The sequence below is a fragment of the Meleagris gallopavo genome, chromosome 19, assembly GCF_000146605.3.
Source record: "Meleagris gallopavo isolate NT-WF06-2002-E0010 breed Aviagen turkey brand Nicholas breeding stock chromosome 19, Turkey_5.1, whole genome shotgun sequence".
NCBI lineage: Eukaryota > Metazoa > Chordata > Aves > Galliformes > Phasianidae > Meleagris > Meleagris gallopavo.
Window position 1 is genome coordinate 6,216,353 of NC_015029.2, and position 19,956 is coordinate 6,236,308.

Below are 19,956 nucleotides of genomic sequence, written 5' to 3' on the forward strand. Positions count from 1 at the left end.
TTCACAAGTTACCAACACCAACACCGATCCCATGATCCACATACAAAAAGATGTACAGTTAGGAAATGATGACTCACAATATTCAGAACATAAGGCAGCTTTAGGCACAGCTATTCTGCAGGGTACTGAATCCATGGGACGCAAAGCTTGGTAAAGCAACCTACTGGAAGGTGGCTGTTAATGTGAGCAAAGCCATCCAGCCAGCCAATCAACCCAAATGGCAACGCCTGGAGAAAATGGAGTGCCTTGACATGGCCCTGACTTCCCCAGCACACGGTGCGAGCAGTGGCACAGCACCAAGCACTGCCCTAACAGCGCCTCTGAGCCCCATGGATTTTGCTCAAATTTGTTCTTCTACGGATTTCTGAAATGAAAAAATCAATGAGAGCAATGGACAGTAATCGTTCGAAAGGCAATGCATCGAGGTTGTCAGGGGCTTAGTTTTCAATCTTCACTCCCAGAAATTGCAGGGAGTGCAATATGTCGGGAATTAAAGGGAAAGACAGCTCTGGCAGAAGACCCTCTGACTCCAGGAACACACCTTTCCCTCTTGCATCCTACAACGAGCTGCTCTCCTTCAGCCATTTTGTGCTGTTGACGCCATCAGTTCACTGCACAGAACAACACTGACACATACCTCAAGTAAATAACATCGTTTGGCCACTTGCTCCAAGACAGAGGTAATCACAGGTGTTAATCATAAATGAATTTTAAATGTAACCTTTTGAAAAGGTTTCACAACCTAACTGGCCAGCCTGACATTTAGTGGGCAGACGCAAGGAAAGTAGGAAGTAAAAATAAATAGATCCTAAGAAACAATTCTGTCCTTGAAGGCTTGCTCCCAGTGGTAAAGCTATTTTTATTAATTATAAGTATTTGTACATAATCTACCTTCGCTTCCAGGAATGCAGATCCAACTGTCAAAATCTATAATGGCCCATTAAATATTTACCAAACCATCCTTATAATGGGAGAAAAGGTCAAAGTTAATAAAACTGACAGGCGGTCCTGTCCAGCTTGATTTATACATTATTAAAGCCTCACACGCTGCACTGCACTCCTTTTTGGGGGCAGAGGGGTGTTAACTGAAAAAATGGGGAAATCCTTTCTTCATCATTTGTTCTGAGCAGGAGAAATAAGACAGAAAGCAGCAGTCAAGCAATAAGCCAAAGCAACATCAGCAGCATCAGAAATCCAGGCAGGTGAACTGCACGTCTCTGAGAGCCCAGGACTCAGCTGGGGACGCAGCACGGTGCCCGTGGATGGGCACGAAAGCCTTCTGCTGCTGTGTTCCCAATGACCTCCCATCTGCTTTTGTCTACTGTGTTCATTTAAACAAGCAGAGTGATAAACAGCAAGATCTCTGTCCGTAACACAGCTGAACGTAGTAAACTAGAATATTGGTGCAGCACTGGGTGTATGGTAAGCCATTTCTTGGTCAACCACTAAGGAATTTCCCCATCGTTCAGAGGCTTCATTACAGCATACCTCCATGTCTCTCGGCTGTTGAGAATTCCAGCTGGTTAACAAGAAGCTCAACTCTTTGCTTCCTTATGCAATACTCCTCTAAAATATCAGCAACATTGATTCTTTTTTCCCCCAATACACACAAATGAAACAAAATCTATTTCAGAAAACTAAAAACCAACAACGAGAAAAATCAATATACAGCAGTTAGCAGCCAGGATATACACCAGTGCCAACTCGTACAGTTTCACAAGAGCTGATATTTTCCTTAAAACTGTGGTTTCGAATGTGCAAATCCCACATCTTAAAACCAAGAGAGGCTCTCTTTCTCAAGGCTGTTGGAGAACTACTGAAAGTAATACTTCAATACACAGAAAAGCTTTACCTGGACGTAGATAAAACAGAACATGGATTATTTTTAATTTTCCTTATTTGTGAGATTCACAATTTTTTTCCACATGGCCTACATTTTCAAAAAGAAATGATTCTCACTAATGTTTTACAGGTGCCAAAACGTACGTTTTCACAGTGTTTGGGAACGTGAAACCTGGATTCATATAGGAACGCTGCTCAATCTTCCTGACAAAAGCAAAACACATCTCAACAAGTCAGCACTTTGGAGTCTCTTCTCAATGCTGCAATTCCTTCATTTACTCAACATGTCTTTATTTTTAATGTGAGCTATTTAAAGAGAGAAAGTTTATTAGAGAAATACAGATTGGATGGAGTTTCACAAGCACTAATATTTTTTAAATTAATCACGTCCTATCTCTTCATTGCGTCCCAATGGCTCTTTTCACACCAGAAACAATGCAATCCACTGCCTACAACAATCCAAACAAACAAAAAAACAAGAGAAGAACCTCTTTATCCCTCTGGAAGACAGCACCGCCTTCTGCAGATCATGTTTAAGATTTGGAGTTGGCAGCACTCATGCTGCAGCCCACGTGGCAGCCAAGGGGCTTGAAGCAGAACGATGCATTCAGGTCCCATCACTCAAGCAGATCAAAGTGACATCATCTTGATGGAGTGTACACCTTTTGGCGTGTAGGTTTACTTGTTGCATGTTATGAAAGTACATACATATACAGAGTTACTTCAAAACTTTTGAAGTTAAAGCTTCATCATTAGAATCATGCTGGGCCTGAAGGTCTTTGCTTACATAATTCATGGGTTGCAAACTTCACCCTAACCCTGAGCAACCAAGCCATTGCACTCTGCTAACTTACAAGGCCAAGTAAAGGTGTAGAAACTAGGAGGATGTGCGGGTTATTATAACCTGAAGCACTGACCATGTAGACTCCCATACACAATCCATTTTATATCAGCATTACTCAAAGCTTTCTAAGCACCAGTTGGTCTGTTTTAAGAGATGAAATCAGAAGAATGACTTCTGTGATTGCATTCCCCGTGGTGACATTTCTTTCAGACCTTCCCATATTTAGATACAAACCACACACATACATGAGAAAAATCTTTCATATCTATCTATATATATAAGAAATAAAATTTGCATCTCCTGGAGCAATTGGGTTCTATAGAAGTGCCTGACAGACACTTATCAAAGAATTTTCACTGCAATACTAGCAAATGCATACACATTTGTTTCCTTTTGAGTTGCATGGTACTTTGCCCCCCATCATTATATTATTTCTCCCTTGCAGCTAACAAGGGATTTGTCTGTTATGATAAAACTCTGGCTGTTCTTTTGAAAAGAGCAATGATCAGGCAGCCAGGACACTCCCACAGTTTCATCTCTGCACACTGAAGTAAGCAAAAGAGAAATTATACTACCTTAATTGTTATTTTTAAGCTCATCTCAGATAATGAGGCCAGTTTAGAAATTCTTTTTTTTCCCCAAACAATGTTTGATCATTGCAGAATAGCTGAATTCTCAGCTTGGCCATAACAGCATCAATAAACCAAAAGAGCAGAGTCTCCAATTTATTTACTCATTGGTTTTCCTCTTGTTGAACTGGGTTGCAGGCTTTTCAATTAATAAGAAAGCTAGATGTTGTGCTTTTGCTCTGCTTTACAATTTAATTAGGACACTTTGTTCTATTATTTTTAAACATTTATCCCCCCCATCACTTCCCAGTTTATGAGATTATTTAAACAACAAATATCTACCCATTAAGGGAACAAGGGCTACCCCCATTTCATTCTTTTTTTTTTTTTTTAAATCCCACTACAAAAGTTATCCCATCCTTTCCTGATCTCCCTGATCTAACTACACTGTGAAACTAATGAGCTCGCACTTCTGTTAAAAGCCTCTTGCATGCAACTGATCTTATTTGCATTGCATTGGGATGCACAGTGCCAGTGCTGGTCAATAAGGCATCGGTGGGCAGTGCTCTGCAGACACGACCTTGCTTTTCCTTAGGTCTCTCCTCCCAGGGCTGGGGAATTGAAGAACAAGTTCAGACATGTATATACTTGATAAAACAGGAGGAAAAGCATTGATACATTTCCCTGTTGGCCTTAATGCTTTGCCTTCCCTATGTCTTTTATTCTATTGTCTTTGGATTCCTACTTCTGCTGAAAGCGCTGTTTTAATTAGCATTAGATTTCAGCCTTAAATTGCGTTCATCCTACACTTTTCTTCCAAAAACACTGAAGTTCTGCTGATGAATGACTGCATCAACATCCCCTCATTCCAATACTGCTTGCAAGCCTTTGGCTTTTAACTGTGCAGACATAGCAAACCTGGCACTTCCAAGGAATTGGTCAAAACTTCAGCATCTGCATCCTCACTGCCAATACAATCATCTGCATTGTTCAAAGCCTCTACGAAAGGCAATTCTCCTCTTCCCAGTTTTTTTTTTTAATTTTCATTTTTTTTTAAGTGTTTTAGAATTTATTAAATAGTTACATACTCACATTTATTGGTTAACATCAGCACAAAGCAACTCCGTGCAGCCAACAGGCTGTGAGGTTCAAAGAGGTAATCATAATTCGGGGCTACAGACTGCACTGCCTTATTTCTCTCTTCTGAAGAGATAAATATTTTATGCTAAAAATGCCTATTAAAATGTTCAGGTGTTCAGAAAGATTTGAATGTAAGTGCTGATTTCAGATGACAGTGTTTCCTCCAATAAATATAATTCAGTGGAAATAAACTGGCATTTCATTGGATGTGCAGCTACATATAAAATCCATATAAAAGCATCCCCAGAAGTGGGATGGAATTATTACATTGCATTCTGCATCTAAACAGCAGAATAAAAATACACACAGCAACAAAGAGCAGCAATTTCAGGTAACCCTGAGCCCAAGGTAGTAGTTGGTACAGAGGCAGTCAGTCAATGATACAGAAGTGGAGTCACACCACTTGATATGTTCACGCTGCACATTCACTTTGTGGACTTCATTAAAGTCTCAAGAAGTGCACTGGACCAATATTCGACAGAAAACCTAAATCCTTCTTTGAGAAAAGGATTCTCCTTGCATTGGGCAAACAATCCATAGCAGGGACTCAAGGCTGAATGAGGATTCCATTCTCATCTTCCCTAGTGCTGCTGTGCTCCCTTAAAAACCACTGAACTCTGAAGACACTGTTGTTGTGCTGAGCTTATTATTTTCTAAAGCCCCAGACTAAATCTTTTGTGTCGGGGGCTCAGGTGGCAGCTATGTCAGGATAAAGAACAGCATGCTGCCTTGCTGACAGGGGATGCTCAGGTGCTTAAATAAGAAATGTGAAGGTACTTGAAAATTAAGTGGTAGAATGAAGGGCTGGAATCAGCTACAGAAACCCCTTCAAATTGCCTACCAGCAAGCTAGAGGTTGCAGCGCTGTGGTTGAGCTTTGCTAGTACAGCAAACAAACTACTTGGAATAAAGAAATAGATGTGTTCCTTCAATAAAATGCCTCCACTGTGCAACTTATGCAAACCCAACCAGTCCAAGGTGTGCAGCCAGGCAGAGGTAAGGAAGGCAGCCAAAAACATGAGAGTGAGCTCCCCCTGAAGAGGCTTCACTGACCGGTTTCTCCAGCTGAAACAATATGACGCGATAGCTAGGAACTGTAAGTTACAAGATTTTTGTGTGCTTTTTTCTTCTTTTAATTTTTCAGAATAGCCCTTTGTGAATTACAACACGGACTTCTGAAATAAAACACTCGATTTAAGCAAAATTAGCATTCTGCATTTAATAAGGACCTCTATAGGGGAAGCTGGATAATTATACATCTGCAGTCCTTCAAAGGAAATCATCCTACTCTACAGTGCTGGAAACCTGCATGTATTTTTCAACATTAATTTGTGCGATGTATTATTAAAAATAGCAAAATACAAACAAAATTTAAGATGTTAAACCCCCAGCTTCAGTGGTTTTTGAATGTCTGTAATTCAAAGGATCAACGCATGATCAATGAAAAATTCCAGTTTGGAAAAATCGGGTTAAAAGAAATGTCAAGCAGGATTTAAAAAAAAATAAAATAGGCATTTATCAAAATGTTGGCCAAATTATTTCTTTAGACTTCAAGGAGTTAAGTTATGAATGTTTTCAGAATGAACAAAGAATCTATCAGGTTTGATTGATAAAAATGTAGCTTTTAACTAAGACTGAAAAAAACTGAAGAGTGGCAACATTTTCCCCCAGAATAATGTGCTTCCTCTGCTTTTTCTCAGCACAGTGCACATAAATCAAAGAAATGTTAAAGAGGCCCATACATCACTGGCTGGCATTTCTAAACTATTTACAAAATCTGTAGTAGTCAAGAGGATGGAATATATAGAAGTATGACCAGAAAAGTTACTGAAAGAAAAAAAGGCACTTTTACCATCCCAGCAGGGTTAATTAAGGTTGGAAACAACCCTCCTGATGGTACTATTCTAAATACTAAACCAAACCAATCCTGATGATGCACGGTTACAAGAAGCAAACAAGGCCAAATATTAGCCAATACAGAGAGAACGTGGATTGGAGCAATATGCCTGTTTCATGATTAAGCACATGGTTCTGAAAACAGATGAAGCAAATGAGCTAATAAGGCTTAGAGCACAGGCAAAGGCAGGGTTGATTCTGCAGCTGCAAGAAGAGCCCCCAAAATATCAATAACTGCAGCGCTCAGCTGCGTATCCATCACATTTTCACACCCTGACATCTGAGCCTACAACAGATTTCTACAGATGAGGTTTTCCTCAACAACTTTTACAAATGAGAATCTCATCTCCTCCTCTGAAGGGAAAGGCATGGATTATGGAAAGTTTATCTGTCCATCTGTTGAAGATGTCACACTCTGACTAGAGAGTGCAAAAAGCAGAGAGCTGTTTTACAACCAAATCCAAAACTTACTGTAGTCAGAACTAGTGTAAATGCCATATGCTTTGCAAAAACACCTCTTTTGCTATTGCTTTTTTTTTTTTTTAAAACCACAGCACAAAGAGTTCAAAAGCTGCTGTAATCTTTATTTCTGAAAATAGACTACATATCCTCATCTTCCACACTCGGGCAAGCTAACTGATCAGAAAAACAAGGAAATACTACAGCGTGCAATGAAAGCTAGAATAGATGAGCTCCCCTGCAAGAAGGGCAGTTTTAAGGATGGCAGCAGCTTACAGAGCCCTGAGTAGGACCTGGAAGGGGGGGGGGGAGGCAGCCGGGCCGTGGGGGGGGGTGTGCTGGGACGCAGCACAGAGCAGTTCTGCAGCTTTCTCTGCCCATAGGGAAGGTTTTCACCAGGATTGTTTCAGATGAAGCCAGTGGGGACCTCAGAAAGATCTTTAGGATTAAAACGAATGGAAAATACCTCGTATTATTTTCATGGGAGTTTATAATGATACTGTAATTAACTCAATCATACCACAAGATTAATTGCCTTTAAAATGCTCCTAGTCATTCATTACAGGCCTAATTAAAATTCTCTTCTGGTGCTGAGCCAGCAAGAAGTACGAAACCCCTTGCTAACTACCCATACATGTCTGCTATTATCCATCTCTTCAGCATACTATCAGTTTCCACTGCTCAGGCAATGGTTTGTTTTTCTTTTTCAAAAGAAAGAATGTATCAAAGACAGCAATAAAAATAGTCAAGACAGCCTTCAACACCTGCACCAGCACACCACAGCTACCCAGTTTATTTCTAGTTTCTCTGCAACAGTTCGGGACTTCTACAATAGCAGATGCCTTTCCTCCCACACATCAATTAATTTGCAAATGCACTCAGGTTGTAGAAATAATGAAGTGCTGAATGCTTTCCTATTGGCAAGGCTTGCTGTCAGGAGGTGGATGCTGTAGGCGAGGTGCTAAAATGCTCTGCTGCTGCATGCATGCCAAAGGAAAGACACATCACATGAAACTTGGTTGACAGCTAATGGGGCACATCAGTTATTTTATTTACCCCTCCCTCACTGTCACCAAAAGGAAGAAGCTCTCTCCGGACAGCTTTGTACTGTATTTATTTAGATGTCTATAGCACACCCTTTTATTGTGAGATCTGAGCTTTTGCACTGACCAATTAAACATTTCTTACTTAAAGGCTAATGTACAGGAGGAGAGAAGCAGTGTTCTTTTAATGCATTACAGATTGTTAAGGCTACAAAGAAAGCATTCAGTAACGAGGCAATACCTTTGCTCGTGGTCAGCACTGCCTTCGGTTGCACACTTCTTTCCAAGGGACCTGCAGTCAGCATCGTCCATTGGGTAGCACGGATGCAGAACAGTTACCCAGCACCCATTTTCATGCAAAAATGGTATTTACAGTATTACACACAATGTCCACACTTATCTTCTCAGATGTCTTGTATGATATTCTCCTGCTTTATCTGACTTCTTTGGAAAGATTAAATTCACCTTCACAATTCTTATTCCACTCGGGTGTGGATCTTAGCAACCTCAGACCTTAAGAGCACTGAATGATTTACCACTTGTACACCTAAAGTAGAGCTCCTGCAGACCATAACAGCTGACAGATGCACCACAGCTCTTCAAAGCTGCCCAAAGACGCTTTAAGTTGGGTTGTGAGCAAGGTTAAAATCTTTACCCCTCACTTCTATCAGTTGAAATAAAGGAGTACATCACCATTAATTTCTGTCTTGATCAGCCCACTAATTGGCACTGAAGCACATCTTACTAGCTACGTGTTGAAAGTAAGTCAAAAACTGAGATTCCAAACCTTCAAATTGAGTTCTGTGCTCTGGAGGACAGCTTGTTCTCACAATACACACCCTTCTCATTTTAAGTCTCGATAAGAAGAAACAGTCACTGAGCCCAGGAGAGACAAAAGAAAAGGCACAGGATGGTTAAGAGCCTGGACAGCTGGAGTCAGTTCCTGGCACACGCTTCTGAGGAAATACTAAGTCAACCTAACAGAACCTTTGTGAGTACTCAGCCTTGCTTCATACCCACTGTAAGCTACTTCTGTCCTGATAATATAGCCAGCATAGCTAAAAAACAACAACAATACATGCACTCACTTCCGAAGTCCTCCAAGGCACAATCTCATACTATCCCTCCCCCACGTTCCAGTGTTTACTACCACAAGTGTTTAAACCAAACACCTCAGCTGCAGCTTGAATAGAATTTCTATTTTTAATTACTTTTTTTTCTTTTGGTCTTTTCTTGCTAAAATGAAGAACCTTCTTCTCCCCCAGCAGGAAAGATGCTGATACAAAACAAGCCAGACATCCATTACCTTTTATGAGTAATACAAATTCAACTTGTTTGATCATACAGAGGGAGGGCAGGAATCCAAATGCTTTTGATCAGTTCTCAAGTCGCCCAACCAGAAAACCCAGATTTAAGAGGCTCTGAACAAATGGTAACAAAACGGTTTTGCAATTAAAGTAAGGCTTAAAACCTTTTTCAAGCCTTAATAACTGAATATGTTATTAGTAAAGGTACTAACAGGTAAGGAAATTTGCTGTTAAAAATAGATGATTTTCTGCTTTTAAAATACGTGATTTTCAGGCTGACCTTGTAGCTTTTAAATTTTATAGCATCTTCACTTCCAATTTGAGATTTTTCATATGGGGCAGGCAAGCCTTCTTATGTTCTATATTAAATGCGAGACACCTCCTTGGCATGATCTGCAATATTAATAATATAACAGTACCAATTTCAGGAGCAGCAACGTAGCATCAGCACATGCATACCTACATGAATGGAAATTTAACCATGTATATCATGGGAATCTGTCATACATCACTAAAAAAACCCACAAGTCTAAGACAGCTCAAATCTAATCTGAGGTTTTCTCTTTTGCCATACAAATGCATGACCTTGTCATGCTTCACAAGGTAACACCAATGTATCGGAGGCAAGAAAACATATGCTTCTCCTTACTGGGTTCAAAATAGGAGTAGAGAGAAGAGAGGATGATACTCCGGGCCAAGCCTGAGCTTCTGAAGAGCAGACTTGCAGCTGTCAGTGTGCTCAGCACAAACATCCCTCACCAACAAGCCCTGCAACATTCACACAACTAAATGCCCCAGCAGAATTTGAAACGTTATGTTTCAGAAACAATAAAAACCACCGATTTCTAGCTAGAAATTTGCCCTGCTGTTATCAGAAGGGCTTTGAGACAGAGGCATTTTTCCCAAGTTGTCACGGGAAAGAATTAAAACAGTGGGTAAACCCGAATGATTAATTTTTATGGACTTCAAAAGAGGTTGGCATGCTTTTGACTCTTCACAGATCAGCAGCCTTGCAGGCACTCCTCGCTAACCTAATTAACACTGAACTCTCTACCATGGAGCCCAGACATTTCAGCTCTGCATCGAGCTCTGGACGTACCTTATTTCTATATCCTGAATATCGCTAAGAAAATCTCACAATATCAAAACCTACCATTCCACCAGTGCCCCAGTTTAAGGCACCACCTAAGCAGCCCTCTCACTGCTATGTACGCTTCATCAATAATGAAGTAAAAATTGCTAACGTTATTTCTATTGCTGCAGGTGACCATCATAAATAAAAAGCATAATAAATTAGTAAGGATGCTACCTACAGCCCTTTCACAGCTTATTTTATCAAGTCAACAATTTAGCAACATTGAACAACTGACAATTCATTCAACTGCAAGCATTTGCCCGAGTCATTAAAGAAAATAAAAGAACAAGTAAAGCTTATAAATGGTGCTGAGAGCTGAAGGCTCACTTCTGGCATGCTAAGCAAACAGGAACAATCGAAAGCCACGGAGCAGTTTGTGATTTATACTATTGAGCCTAGTGCTTGGACAGTAAGGAAACAGATGGCTCTGCAATTTGGGGATTGCTCCACGAGAGCCATCAGCACCGGGACACCATGGTGATGTTGTAGCATTGGTTTGTCTGGTTGTTGCAACAGTCACTGCAAACTGAATTGCGTTGGTTCTGGATATTTAGAAAAGAAAAAAAGTATTAGTTCAGTAAGCTTGTACTCCTTGGTAATACCATGATTTAGTTCAGTTTTTCTTGCATAGTTCTGTGCAAATATATGCACGCAAACTGCCCAGCACCAGCAGCATTCCTCCTCCTGTCCTGTCCCCCTCCCCATAATCCCACGTTACTCAGAATGGCTGTGATGTCAGCTGCTCAGTTCTGCTTTTAGTTCTGCTTTAAATAAAAGTGCACTGAGCAAGAGCTGCATAATGAAGGCTCACAACCAGAGAGCTGGTACAGCCTGCAATTGGGCAGCATCACCGAGCTGTGGGGTTTTCAATTTCTCTTCTTCTTTCTGGTGGACTTATTTAACTAGGTAGAACAAAACCAGCATTTGCCATGGAGGTTTCCAGCCACACACTGGAGCAGATAAACAGCTGGTTTGGGATGGAAGTAACACCCCAGACCTGAGGACACGCTCAGAGCCAACCAACTCGCAGCACGGGCAGCTCTTCCAGCCAGCCTGCAGCAGTCAGAGGGCAGAAATGCAGCAGCAGCAGGACACCAATCAGCAAGAAAGCCAACCAGTTTAATTTCCATCAGAGGAGAAAGATAAATAGATTACAGAGAGAAAAAATACATTAATCACAAAACTTTCCATAGTTCACATCTTCTGAAATACACAGGGGAAGGCATAAGCTGGGCAGCATTCTGAAAGGAGTCAGCATTAAAGCACAGCTGACAGCATTTCTGTCTAGTTTGTAGAAGCATCATGAAGGCACAAGTTTGTTACTGCTGTCAGTCAGCAACCAAAATGATTGTTCCTTAAAGTGACTCATCTTAAGGAATTCAGCATACGTTTCTCTTCTGGAGCTGATCACACAACAAGCATTACAACAGAACCCACAGAGCAATGCCCAGCACACAGTCATAGCACTGTGCCTATCACAAATGCTGCCACCAGCACTGCTCCTCTCAAGAAAGCAAATGATTACATTTGATTAAGTACCTATTTTGCTCAAATACTCAAATTTTTCTTTCCTTTTTCTAATTTTATGTTGGCAAACGACAGCTCTTATATTAAATTGTTTTCGTTCACAACAGCATCCTGCTGGCAGGACTACCAAACTCAGGAAAGAACTCTGTGATTTGGAGGGAAAACAAGAAAAAAAAGCATAAACTGAAATCAGCGTTGTACTATCGTGTTCTTAATCATCATCTGCTGCTTTTTGTCTTATTCTTTAAACCTTGCAAGCTTCCTTCCACAAAGCAGCATCCTCTTATAACCTGATGACTCCCCGAAATCTGGGAGCTTCACGGACAGATGATGTATGCCTGTTTTCAACCCCTTTGAAGTCCTCAGTCCAGCCAAGCCACATCCTTCAGCTGCTGCTGTATGTCAGTACCTATTTACAAAGCAGGTCATGGATGCTTACAGAAAAGCTACAGATCCTTGATTCCCATACATACAGGAATGACTGCATGTTACAAGGTAGCATGTATGAAAATGCACTAAGGACTTTGTGAGCTAACATAGACTCTTGGAGTTCTACAACAAATAACCTCCATAAAATGGTTAATATCCTCCCCAGCTGATACTTTTGAGAAATATTTTTTTCTAAGGGTCATCTTTCAACCTAAGAAAACCCTCGCTGTGGCATGACAACTGGCTTATCATCATCGAGGGGTGCAACGCAGTATCCTCTGATGCAGAAAAAGTTCCCCTGCCATTCACATCTATTCCATTTTAACACCTTTTCTCCTCTATTGCTCTACGAAAGACCCACACAGAAGAGTAAGCTTATCTGTACAGGAACATAAAACAAATCATTGTGAAGGATGAAAACCTCTAAGAATCACAAACATGTTCTGATTTATCAAAGTAAAATCACCTTTTTCCTCCATCAATTCCTCTTCATATCAGGATTCTTTTGGCATTGTATACAAACCCCTCGATGTCCCACATCCCTGCTTTTACTTTGTGCAGGCTGCTATGGCAAAGCGGTCGTCTTGTTTGTGATGCTGCAAAACTTAACAAGAAATGTATTCACGTCTCACTGCAGGTATGCCTTCCATGCCTTTTACATGGCAATCTGGCTTTGAAACAGCACCTTTCCCAAGCAGTATTCCAAACCTGCCTTGCCTCTACAGACAGCTACGCAGTACCAGGCTGCAACACAAATGGATGTTCTTCTGATTCCTCACAATCGAACGTCTCCACTCTATTCCACCTGTCTGCATTCTAAAGGGAGGATATCATCTCCTGGATGAATTCACTCTGACAACTATGTTGTGGTTTTCCTCACAGCGTTCCTCTGCAAGAAAGGGATTTGTTTCTTCCACTTCCACGGAGTGTAGCAGTCCTTCCATCTGCTTCCCGTCCTCCAGAAGGAAGGGATCAGTTTGGAGGACAGCAACTAACCAGCTCCCTCATTGACAAGACAAAGCAGGCTCACTGACCTGTGCCCTTTACCTATTGATGCTCTAGCTGAGTAAATTAAGGCGTACAGGGGGAAAGCAAAGAGCATCAGAAGCAGGTATAGGACTCTGAAAAGCATAGCAGCAATTCTGTATCTTCTTCAATCTTCCTGAAATGTGATTACAGTTGACCTTTAAATCTAGTGGATCAACCAATCAATTCTGCTGAACAGCCCTGTATATGTGATCTAAAAGCATCCCTTTACTTAAAAAAAAAAAAAAGGAACTTTCAGTGGTTGCCTGGCATAGGCATTTTATTTTGCTGTAAAAGTTACTAAGATTTGTCTCAATTGATTTTACTTGCAAGAAAAACACAACATCAGAAACTGCAGCATCAGCAGACACTAAAGGTCTTTGCTTCTCACAGGATGAATGCAATATCAATAGTTATTAGGATGTATTCATACAAGGTACACAAGAGGGATGGAGAGAAGATGCCAGTAATCTCAGTTAATCCTAACACAACCCCGAGTCAGGTTCCTTAGACTGTGGGAAAAAAGACTCAAGGAAAGTGATAAACGTTTCCAAGTATTTGCCAGGCAAAACGCTGAACCTGGAATGGACAACATATTTAACAGCTCTTTAAGTAGCAAAGCTTTCGTGTCATGCTAGATGTCGGGTTTTATTTCAGCTGATAAAATGTGCTTTAACAGATAACCCAAGAGAGCTTCAGGAAGGTACTGGTCTGCAGCGGGCTCAGAAGTGAGATAGCAACCAGCAGCACCCTGCTCCTCACACAGCAGTCTGTCTGATTACTCCAAGTACTCATTCTGGAGCACAATTACTTGACAGATGGGAAAACAAAGCCATGCACAATGAAGTGAGCTGTGAAATCCATCCAGCAAGCTATAAAGAAAGGAAAGGAGAGGACAACTCCAGTCCTTTGCGTGCCATTAGCAGCACTGCTGCTCTTGAAACCATCACTCAGGAATGACACACACCATCTCAACACCATCTTAACACACGTGTGTTCACACTGCCCACCAGGCAGCAAATTCTTTCATGCAGAAAGTTCCTAACTGCACTCCACGTGGATCCAATTAGGATCTGACGACAGAGCTTACCCATCAGTTTTGAGATCTCCAAAGTTTCTACACTCAGCTCTGGGAAATGCCCCCCCTACCCCCGATGCAGCCAACCAGTGGGGGGCACAAGGGAAAAAAAGGCACCAAGCAAACTGAAAATGTGACATTGAAAATTCTGAAAATACGAGACCTGACTCCAGCGGAAGACTGAAGCATAAGGCGAGCCAGAGAACTTGCTAAGGCTGAGTGCACAGACAACTGCAGAGAAAACTCTAAAGAGAACCCAGCTGAAAGCATATGGGAAGGGCAGGGAATGTTAGAATGAAAACCTAAGCGGTGGTAAAACACACAGCAATGCTTTTTCCTTAAAAGTCATGCAGGGACAGAAACATGTATGCAGCTATCCAACCACAGTCAGAGATAACCCTGGGAGGAGAGAGAAGCTATTACGCTTTGAATGCAGCTTATGTGATGTAAAAACGGCATTTTCTCTGAATGAAGAAATATTTTAACACAAAGAAAAGCCAACTTCTGAACCAAGGCCCAGCCCAGTAACACTGCTGTAGCTGAGAATGTCATGATTTCCATCAAAAAACTGTTTTGCAGAGATTTGGAACAGCTGTTTCAAACTGAATTAGACTAAAACTGGAAACAAGCTGTCAAGACCTCAAAATATATATTTTCTTACATAGAAGAATGTCTTTGATTCAGCTGTTTTATCGTGGTGGTCAGCCAAAAGAGGGAAGTAAAGTCACACCCTCAGATTTCAAATGCTGTTGCAAAGACACTCCTTTTAAAACTGAGTTGCTCTTTATGGAGATTTATTCCTTTGAGCGTTTGGAATAGGAAAAATGTCAAACAGCTCATATCACAGATTCCTGAATATTTTCAAACCACGGGCAGCTTCAAACAGTTTAAAAGATACCGGAGGACTCTTTCTGCTCTAGCCCACAATCATGGTGGTGTTCAGAAGCAGTAACAGGATGCTGCAATAAGGAAAATAGAATAAATTGCTGTTGACACGAGAAGATTAACATAATTCACTTGAACCCAACATTTGTGAATAATAGCACGTGGGCACAGTTTTTTTTTTTTCATGCATGCCTGCTGATCCTGGGAGGCTTTCAGTGAGTATTTTCAACATCGATTTCCACAGGAATTGCAGTTTCATATAATGAGAAGTAAACACATCTATTTTAGAATATGCTGTAAAATGTCACATCTAGATATAATTAATTTGTGTCTAATAGCCCACAAAACATATAGAGCACCTATAACACTATGTCACTGCCAGTTACAGAAGCTTGGAGAATTCAAACACAACAAGCAAATTAATCAAGCCTGGTGGGGGCATTCAATACAACTTCCTTCTGAAGCATAAATCTGAATATCAAAGACCACTTTGACTTCATCACATGCTGTAAGATGTAGCTCGGTGGACTTGGCTTTCCAACCAAAACTAAAGTAATGCTGAAAATATCCTTCGCGTTTCAGCATGCTCATCACTTTTAGTACAAGGATGTACACTAATTCCACCCAATAAGTATCTCAGTTATTACTATCAGCTTGTCAGTACATGTCCTTTTGAAGAGCAGCTATCTGGGAGCAAGCCAATTATTTGCATGTATTAGAAAAAAAGCACGCTCTAAGAAATGCATTTTTAGCTAAGACACCAGGCAAGCACCCAGCTACAGCCACAAGCCATTTCAGCTTGCCCACCTGCCTTGCTTTAGGCGTCTAACTCAAGAACTTACAGCCGCAGCAAGTCCAGCAGTGCACTGGAGCATGACTGAACCTCACACTCAGCCAAGAACCTTGCAACAGAGCACAACCAGGGAACACTGCTCAGCATATAGAACCTTTTGATCCTTCTGTGACAAGATCAAGAAGGTAAAAGACGAGCAGCTGGTACAGTCAATCAGCTTTCAGTAAATCTTTTATTAATCCAGAGGACATCCTTTCTAGGCATACTGTAACTGAACAAATGTCAGTGGCTCCAACATTTTATTCAGTTTTGTTTCCTGTGCAAATGGAAGCCTTACAGCCAGGACATTTAAAAAGAGATAAAATAAATTGCTACATGCTCAGACTAATCTTACACTGACACAGAAGCTGATAACGTGTACTGATAAGCCCTCTCCATTTTCAGGACTATACAACTCTGATTTAAATGCCAGCTTATGCCAATGGGAGGTATCAGATCCTAAAGGAGTTAGGAACAGCAGCTCACAGTCTCACATCCATATTCTCATGTACCTTCCAGTCTCTGTCTCCCTGCCCTAAAGTGCCCTGCTGTGGCACTACATGAAGTTCTACAAGGTTACACAGGATGCTGCCATAACCACAGAACAAGCCTGATGCAAGTTCCTAGGCTACACTGCCAACCACTACATTCAGAGTATTGTTCTTCCACATTCTTACTCATTGCCAACTGATGATAGAAGAATATAATTACAGCAGGGAAAAAATAAAAAATAAAAAAATAAAGCTCGTTTCTCAAGAGGGAGCAGTTTACAACAGAAGTGAAGTTGGCTCTCTTAGCAGGAGTCATTCAGCAGAGCTCTTTCACAAAGTAGCACAGCAGCCTGATGCACAAAGCTGGAGCATCCCTCACAGCTGGGTCAGGTATCTGACCACATTTGAAACAAGTTACAAACAGAAGGAGAATCAACTCTTTGAAAGGGTTGATAACTGCAGGACAAGGGGAAATGGCTTTATGCTGAGGGAGGGAGGATTTAGGTTGGACATCAGGAGGAAATTCTTTACAGAGAGAGTGGTGAGGTGCTGGAACAGCTGCCCAGAGAGGCTGTGGATGCCCTGTCCCTAGAGGTGTTCAAAGCCAGGTTGGATGGAGCCCTGGGCAGCCTGGTCTGGTATTAAACGTGGAGGTTGGTGGCCCTGCATGTGGCAGGGGGTTGGAGATTCATAATTGTTGAGGTCCCTTCCAACTCTGGCCATTCTGTGATTCTGTGAAATTCACCTGCAAAAGCAGACAACTGTTTTTCAAGGATCACCACGGACTCCTTGGGTTACACATCTCCAATATTGCCAGTCCAGTAATAACTCCTGAAAAAAAAATTGCTGTCATTTTTGCCAAATGTACATTTTCATGAGGTGGTATCCAGACTGCACTGATTATGCACAGCTCCTTCCACAGACCAGCCTCACATTTATTTGCTTTCAGGTGACTTCCATGTTCTGTAGCCCAGTTGTTTGCAGTACCTGATTAAGATACAGCTGGGTAGAACTGAGCATTGATTGTGTGGAATTCAAAGAGCTAAGTCACTCTGTGAACTTTCTGAGGGGACCGATTTTAGTAACTCTGAAAGAGAAATCCGAAAGAGATTAGAGAGGTGAGGGCAGTTCTACACAAAAAATAAATAACAGACACACCAAAAGATGTGACAACAACAATAGTGGAGAGCAACAGGGTGATATCATTAGAATTCCTGTTTTGCTTGATTTCCTTTAGAAGCTATATATATTAAAAAAAAAAGCTTTTCCATATAAAGAACACTAACGGGATGTTTATCAGCTCTATCAGTTACTTTATATTAGTGCTCATATCCCTTGAATACCCTTCATATGAAGGTCCCCAAGCACTTTATAAACATCTTTAATTCGACTCAGAAGGTGAGAGAGAGCTTCCTTAGGGAGATGAGGACCCCAATATGGTACTTGTGGGCTGTGATGGAGCATGCCAGAACCACCAGTTCTCCCACAAAACAAGACCCTGCACACCCTTGTTCAGAGGAACCATAAGTAATGGGGCCAGACCTCAAGAAATTCTCTCGAGTCAAATCACTGGCAAATCTGACTATTTTAGGCAGCACTGGATTATGGTTTTCTGAGATAATTTAAGCCAATCAAGTATTTGAGCAAATAAATAAAAAGGTGGGGGGGGGGTGAAAAAGGATAAAAAGCCCCAACATTTCACACGTGATAAAATCTGTTCGTTGGGAGTTTTTGTGCAATCTCTTATTTGGGACTATTAGAGGGACTGGAATTTGTGCCACCCAGAGGAGGGTAGGCAGGTTTCAGCAGCAGCGAGTTGGTCAGAGCTATGAGGAGGGCCCACAACAAAATTCAGAGCAGTGCTAGCTCTAAGGGTTGCTTACAATGCTCCTCTTCTTCGGCAGTCCAACATATTCTTCAATTAATCCCCATACAACATGGATTACGAGTGATACTTGGTTGTATTTCTCAACTTCTAAACGTAGTCTTTTATTCCAATCTTATGTTTGTACCATGATATTCACCTATATGCTGCGTGGATATGCCTGTGCACGGCTTGTTTTTATTGGAAGTCTGTTATTAATATTAGAAAAGCAGTTTTAACCTGTTTGGTTTGATGACAGCATTATAGAGCTCAGAATGGATGTGATCTCTGCTTTGCACATCAGGCATCTCAGTCCCAACTCAGTCACCCAATGGGAATGGGCTGAAGAGCTCTTGCAGAGGGAAAAAGCAGTCATGGGAGCAAGAGCTGTGAGTGGGCAGCAGTGTTTTGGTTCAAATAAAGCAGCATCAATCATTTCCATCCTGAAATAGGCTAACAGCAAGAACATTAATACTTAGCAAAGAAACAGGAGAAAAATACTCATTAGCAAATAAAGGTGTTGCAAAGCATTAAATAATTCCCACCAGCTGACAAGGGAGCTGTGATTTATAATAGTGGGTATTGATATATCACTTCCCATAATTAGGAAAAGTGAGACCAGTACTGCTTACAGCATTATTTTGATTAGAGCCTTGAAAAATACATTGAATAACAACAAGCACCAGGCACAATAGCCAAACACCTTATCATACTCTCAGGATGTTTCAGAGTGAAACAAAGGATTGTAGCAGTACAGAGTAAGGAAGGCAAATTCCATACATATAAATCTTACCCTACAATGGCAGCCTAGCATCAATTATAACAGTTATAAGTCTGGGAAGATCACAGGCACAAGCTGTCAAAACTATACAACAAAACAAGCCAGAACCAAAGGCTAATCATGTCTTTCTTTTGAAGTGACAAATAAGTGATTGCCACTCTTCTCTTCTCAAAGTAACAAAACTAACCTCACTCAATCTACTGAAATGCCCATGAAGTCCAAATAACCTCCTCCTAAAAAGGAGACGGGTGCAACGGTGTTAGCCACCATCAGCACTCCCAGATTGCAGCTTTGGGAAGCATTTCTGGGCACAATCAAACCTAGAGGCAGTTTTTACATTCATAACCTTTCCCAGTGTTTTTTCCACGGATACTTTGCACACTGCCTCAATTTTCCACCCTCATCTTTTCTGGTCGGTAAAAATCAACCCTGCAATAATAAAATTTAATATTAATCAAGCAGAGAGCTGACTAATAATTAACAACCACGGCAGCTGGAGACAAAGAGGTAACCACCTGTTGCCTTGTCATTTAAAAATAAAGAATAAAAAAATCATTAAGGTAATTGTCAATAACAAAGGCATTTCACCAAAACATTTGCCTAAAAGTGCATGAAATTAAAAGCCCATAAATGGCATCCATTCCTCCAGAGGGACAGGCAACCATTAGTCACTAATCGTATAATACTTGGCATTTATAATGCATTAATCCATTTCTGCCCAAAGAACCCGATGCACTCGAGACACATTTAGACCAGAAACTCCCAAGAAGTAGGTTAAATATTATTATTTAATTCTAAACATAAGAAAA

The 19,956-nt window shown here is 41.0% G+C and overlaps 1 protein-coding gene across 3 annotated transcripts in view; it reads right to left on the reverse strand.

The window, feature by feature from the left end:
* The window catches only part of MED27 (mediator complex subunit 27), an 81,570-nt gene that overhangs the window by 52,681 nt on the left and 8,933 nt on the right, over window positions 1–19,956 (reverse strand). The gene's annotated exons all lie outside the window — the stretch shown is intronic.